The sequence below is a fragment of the Chinchilla lanigera genome, unplaced genomic scaffold (assembly GCF_000276665.1).
Source record: "Chinchilla lanigera isolate Chin_1 unplaced genomic scaffold, ChiLan1.0 scaffold00016, whole genome shotgun sequence".
NCBI lineage: Eukaryota > Metazoa > Chordata > Mammalia > Rodentia > Chinchillidae > Chinchilla > Chinchilla lanigera.
In genome coordinates, this window is record NW_004955417.1 from 21,002,613 (window position 1) to 21,008,694 (window position 6,082).

The window sequence follows — 6,082 nt, forward strand, 5'->3', positions numbered from 1 at the left end:
GGATAACATTTTCTCTTCTTTGAATTTATATTTTGGTACAGAAAAAATAAAGTCAGGTAAGGATAAAATTACAAATTTGGCACAAGGAAATGGAAAGTAACTATTTCTAGTAGGTGAGTATATTATATTAAAGATTTGAATATTTAAAACTTCAATATGTAACAGTGAAATGGAGGAACAGAAACAGCTAAATGATACAGAAGAGATGAATAGAAATGCTATTGTCATGGATACTAAAATAAAATAGTGTGTCATAAAGTAGACCGTGTACAGTTCTTTCAAATTATGCATAAATTGCTTTTAAGATGAGGAACACATACTAACCATCCAGTTCAGCAACGTGAGCATCATCATTTACTTTGCACTCCTTTTGGATGATGCAACTCAAATTGGAGAGAATTAAAGATAAATGGTTGATAACAAAATAAAAGAAATGCTTATAGACAACACCGCCAAGAATCATCTTTTATCCAGGAAGCAGAGAGATAAGGCAACAGCTTCTGTAAGTATCAGGGATCAAGAAAATGCACTTTTTAAAAAGATGGACTACATCATCATTTGTTTAAACATCAACTGGGATGATCTGGGAATGTGGTGACAGATCTGGGAATGTGGTGACATTGAAACTCACCTCACTGCTGTTATAAGAACTATTATCAGATTTGTAAGAAGAGGAAAACAAAGAGAGGGATACAGATTGTTTTATAGTTCTAGAACTTGTAGCATGAAACAGTTATTTGTTTAATGAGTTCCACTTTATCAAAAAACCATAAAGCACATGATTAAGTTTATTCTGGTTTGAGTACTTGGCAGACTAATATATTGGACAACAGGAGAGGGAGCTGAGGTTTTCTGAGAGCCACTGATTACAATGACAGATTACAAGGATTAATACAGAAGAAAATCCTTTTATTGACAGTGGAGGATTGGAGGAGATGACAAATCAGATGGATTCTTAATGTAAAAATAGAATAGAATCTGTACAGGTAAACTTTAATTGGGGGTAATGTGATGAGAATAACTGAGATCCATAAAAGGTTTTGTAATGAGCGGAAAAGGATTAGGGACTACGTGAAGGAAAGGTGTGGAAAAGAGAAAGTGGTCATGAGATCTGGGATCAGGGAATTCATCCTATCAAACAGCTCAGGACCAACTGGAAAGTTCCTTGATCATTTTCTGTGGTTTGTCACATGTGGTAAAACCTGTGTCACTCATGCACAGTAGGACCACATTTAAAGAGTGATGTTTAAAATTAACTTCCCAAATGCAATGCAAATGTATAGAAATTTGAGAACTTTTAATCATTCTTAATCAATTTTAAAAGGTTGAAAGAAAAGAACACTTGTAGCTGTGTATGACATGTTCAGTAATTTAACATTATTAATCAGTAAAGTACATAATTTGCAGTGCATATTTTTTAAAAATTGAATCTTTGATCACATAGCATATTATATCAACCATGTTGACATTTTGACTTTAATTTTATAAAATTTTACTTTAGCTTTTCACAAAAGTTATTTCCAGAATGAAGACTTCATAAAACTTGAATCAAATTCTTGCATTTGTTTCATTTGAAAACAATTGAAATGTATCAAATTTAAATATATGTGTATATATATACATATATATATGTATATATGTATATATATATTGATTTCAGCTGAGGATGATTTGGCCCACCAGATGGCATTTGAGAATTTCAGACACATTTGACTGCCATAATTTGAAGGATTTAAACTAGTATATCGGACTGCCGGTTAGCTCCGTTGGTTAGAGCGTGGTGCTAATAAACTAGTATATAGAGTACAAAAAGAATGGCTAGATTTTCAACAGTGGCTAGAAAAATTATCTGGTGGAACATGATTTAGGCTTCAAAAAGAATGAAATCCAGTCATTGGCAGTAGCATGGGTCAATTTGGAATGCAACATATTCAGGTACAGAAAGATGAGCAAATGTCTTGGTTACTTTTCTCTCATTGCTGGGACAAAATACCTGACACCCAAAATTAAGGAAGGAAAGGTTTATTTCACATACAGTTTGTGGAGGTTTTAGTCCATACATGGCAGGTTACAGGCAGAGTGGCACATAGCAGAGGGCTACAGCTCATGACGGCAGAACACAGCAAAACAACAATCACTAAAAGGGAGGAATGGCCACAAGCAGCCTCTTCCTCTCCCTTACATATGCAAACTATCCACCCCAGGGTGGGTGTAGCTCTCACAGCCATAATCAATCAAACTCTAAAAGCCTGCCCCATGGCCGCATGACACTTTGGAGGGACATACAGACACAAACCATAACAGCAACACATTATCTCATTCAGTGTGGATTCTACAATTGTCTCCAGTGGAAGACAAGGTTTGAATTTTCTTGCTTTCCTTTCTCTCTCCTTTGCCTACCCTCACCAGCCTCTGGTATCTGCCGTTTTACTGTCATAGAATCTTGTCTTACCTCAGAGACTATAGGAGCACTGGAACAGAAGGTTCTGGACCTGAAATAAAAGATCATGCAGAGAAATGCATGAATAAAACTGTTCCATGAAAGGAAGATTATGAGCTTCTAAAGAGCAGAAACTAGGTTTTATGTTTCTTGTCACTTTTAGTGCTCATATAGAGTTGGAAATTTTATATGCTTGATTTTATTAAACTGTATTCCTAGTTTGTCTTTCTGTACTAGATCCCTTTGTAGTCATCAAGTTGTCATTAGTAAGCACGACCATAATCTTTTATTAATCAATAAACCACACATTTTGTATTACACATCGACCTCAATCAAATTAATGGTCAAATAATATCCTCCAGATCATAAAACTTAGCTACACACAGTTCTGTCTATTATGATACTATTTATATACCAGATTAAGCCAGCATTTTACAGGAGTTGACTATATTCTCCTTGGAGTGAGAATATTCATTCTTGGTTCATGAAAGTTTATTGCTTTATCTGGAGTAAAACCAAAGTTCTTGCTGAGTAACTGAGAGTTTCTCCAGCACAGGGAAAGGCAGGGATTCTTCTTATACTCAGATGACTGATAGGTAATACCTGCAGTGATGCTGGGACAGGACATATTAGGCACTGTATTAGTGTAACATCTGTTTCAGCTTGTATTCAGGGATTTAAGAGAAAAATAAGAACAAATTACAGAGAAATTACAACAGACATGTTTACTATAAAATGCAAAGACAGAACTTTCTTCTTGCATTTTTATGGTCGAATTGGGCACCTTCTATCTCTTCTACAGGGGAAGACATGTTTATTCTAAGAGACAGAACTTTCTTCTTGCATTTTGTGCTACAGTTGGGCACTTTCTATCTCTTCATGCTACAGGAAAATTGCAAACAAATATGAAAAGATGTTCTTTGTTTTTCTGAAGGTGGCTAAACAATGTGGGCACATTGTGTTCAAATTTGCTAGTTCATTTTCCTGTTATTTATTAATGTGTTTTAGAAAGGTGTTATTTATTTTAATGGCCAAAGAACAAAATAATAAAAACTTTGGGTGGTGGGCAACAGGGTACAGTATGTAAATATTTAGACTTATTAACAAGACCAAAGAGGATAACTGAAATATGTACCTTGTAGATTTGTATCTTTGTAAACACATGCTAAGTAGTTGCTATTGTAAATTATTGAGAGAAATAAAATACACAAAACAAGAATCCCTATATCTCTAGAAATTAGTAGGATGAGGGGACTGGGGTTTAGCTCACGGGCATAGCACCTGCCTGGCAAGTTCGAGGTCATGTGTTCGATTCCTGGTACCAGAAAAAAAACAAAAATGAAAGAAAAGAAATTAGTAGGATGAGAAAACAAGTTATTCCAATGTACGATGTACTTAGTGCATTTTAAATGAATGGCATACATATTCTCTCATGGGTTTCAAAGAAATAGTGGTTATTTGATTGTGTGTGAGCAAAGTAAGAGGACGACTAGAATTCATCCATGATTTTACCTTATGAACACTACTATAATACATCCACAAATAGTATAGAGTAGTGTACACCACTTTCAAGATATTTGGCAGCTACAGCGTTTTTAAATCTCTCTCTCTCTCTCTCTCTCTTCTTTGCTACATATACTGTCCAATGCTCCCTTTGATTCATTCCTGAGAATGAGTTGCAGGGTATTCACTCATCAGGTTCCAGTTCTTGAACACATGACCAGTGCATGAAGGTAAGGAGATACTTTGATACTCTTCTATGATACTGCTACACAATTATTTCACACTAAAGAATTCATGAGAATTTTTACTTACTTATGTCTGTATTTTAACCCTCAAGAGGAAGAAAACTAGTGGGGATTTATTAAATTCCATATCATTATATTACAAATAATATCTCTGATTGGAATTCTATTCTGAAGGGTCATATTGAGAAGACAAAAAGTTTAGTTGTTTTCTAGGATTACTGCTCTAACTCAAGATCCTCTTCTATCACCCAAGTAACTGCAAAATTTAGTAAATGTGTCTACTACTTGTCTACTTATATATTTTAATTGTTTGCTTCAAAAATCATTGGATAGAGTAACAGATAATTTTAATATTTCAGATTTTACAGTGTGACACATTAATGGTTTTGGCTTTTGGAAACTTCCAGTAGGCAGAATCTGCCAGCTTGTCATACTTGAGGAATCCTTACCTTAAAGCATTGGTGGAGAAAGAATTTCAAGGAAAATTGATGGACCTAAGACAGTACACATTTAAAAACATATTATGAAATAGAACAAATATTTAATATAGGTAATACTGAAGTAGTTGAAGTTATACTTAATGACTTTTCCCCCCTAACACTCTACATCCTGTCTTTTGCTTTCAGATTTAAAGGGGTATTTTAATATTTTCGTCTGGTCCAGGTCGGCTTTCCTTAAATGCACTAACATAAAAACAAGCTCTTTTAAAAATTTAATTTTACTGATAGATTTCAGATATACCTAACGATCACATCCATCATAGGGAATTTGTACCTGTACATAATATATATTGATTCTTCTTTCTCCCAACCCCTTTCCCTCCCTTCATCCTCTCTTCCTCTCCATACTTACAAAGGCTTTGAAAAACTAGCTTTGCTACTGAAAGATTTGGAATTTCTTATGGATAGATACAATCAATAATGACGCAAAGATTGTTGCATAGGTTCAATTATTCTATGTTGATGTGTATTGAAAGTTGCATCATAATATCAGACATGTTGAGTGTAAAAATAAATATGTGTGTTAACATGGGCAAAACCACAAAACAAAGTTTTATAGTTGGCTTATATGTCTGAAGACACAAATATATTTTTTCCTTTTATTTTTCTATGTAACTTCCAATTTTCATCATAAACCCAGGAGAGGTGCTGATTAGATATGCATTGAATCTACAGAAACTCGAAATCACTACAATGTAGTTTTCTTATCTGTAAGCATGGTTTACCTCTACTTTTATAAAGTTTTATATTTTGATTGTTTTTTGCTACATTGAATGTTGTCATCTGAACATTTTCTCTCAGTTTTGCTAGTGTAAAAGTTTTCCTAGTAAACTTATTTTTCCTATTGATCCCACAATCAATTAATATGAACAATTCTCTTGTTAACCTAAATTATCCCCTTTAATGGATGTCTGCATACAGTGCAAATTCCACACACAAATATTGCTTACTCTGATAGCAGTTATGTTTTGTTTTCCTGTCCTTTCTTGCAGGGCACAGTTGACATGTTTTTGGTTTTCCTGCTGCTGTAGTATGTTTCTGGTGTGATACACCTGCCTCTTCATCTGTCAGCTCACCAGTGGTCCATATCTTTTTGCAGTTCAGCTAGTGAGGTGCTATAATAAATACATTTTTTAAATATGGCTATTGATTTTACCACATGTTTTACTTGTATCTCAGCCTTTTCTTATTTCACAGTATCTTGTAGCATTTCATCTAGTATAATTTCTTTTTTTGGTTTTTCTCCGGTACCGGGAACCGAACTCATGACCTTACACTTGCCAGGCAGATGCTTTGCCACTGAGCTAAATCCCCAGCCCCATCTAGTATAACTTCTAACATTTAATGGTAGTGTTGCCATTCTGTCCAATATGTTTCATCCCTGCCAAAACCCT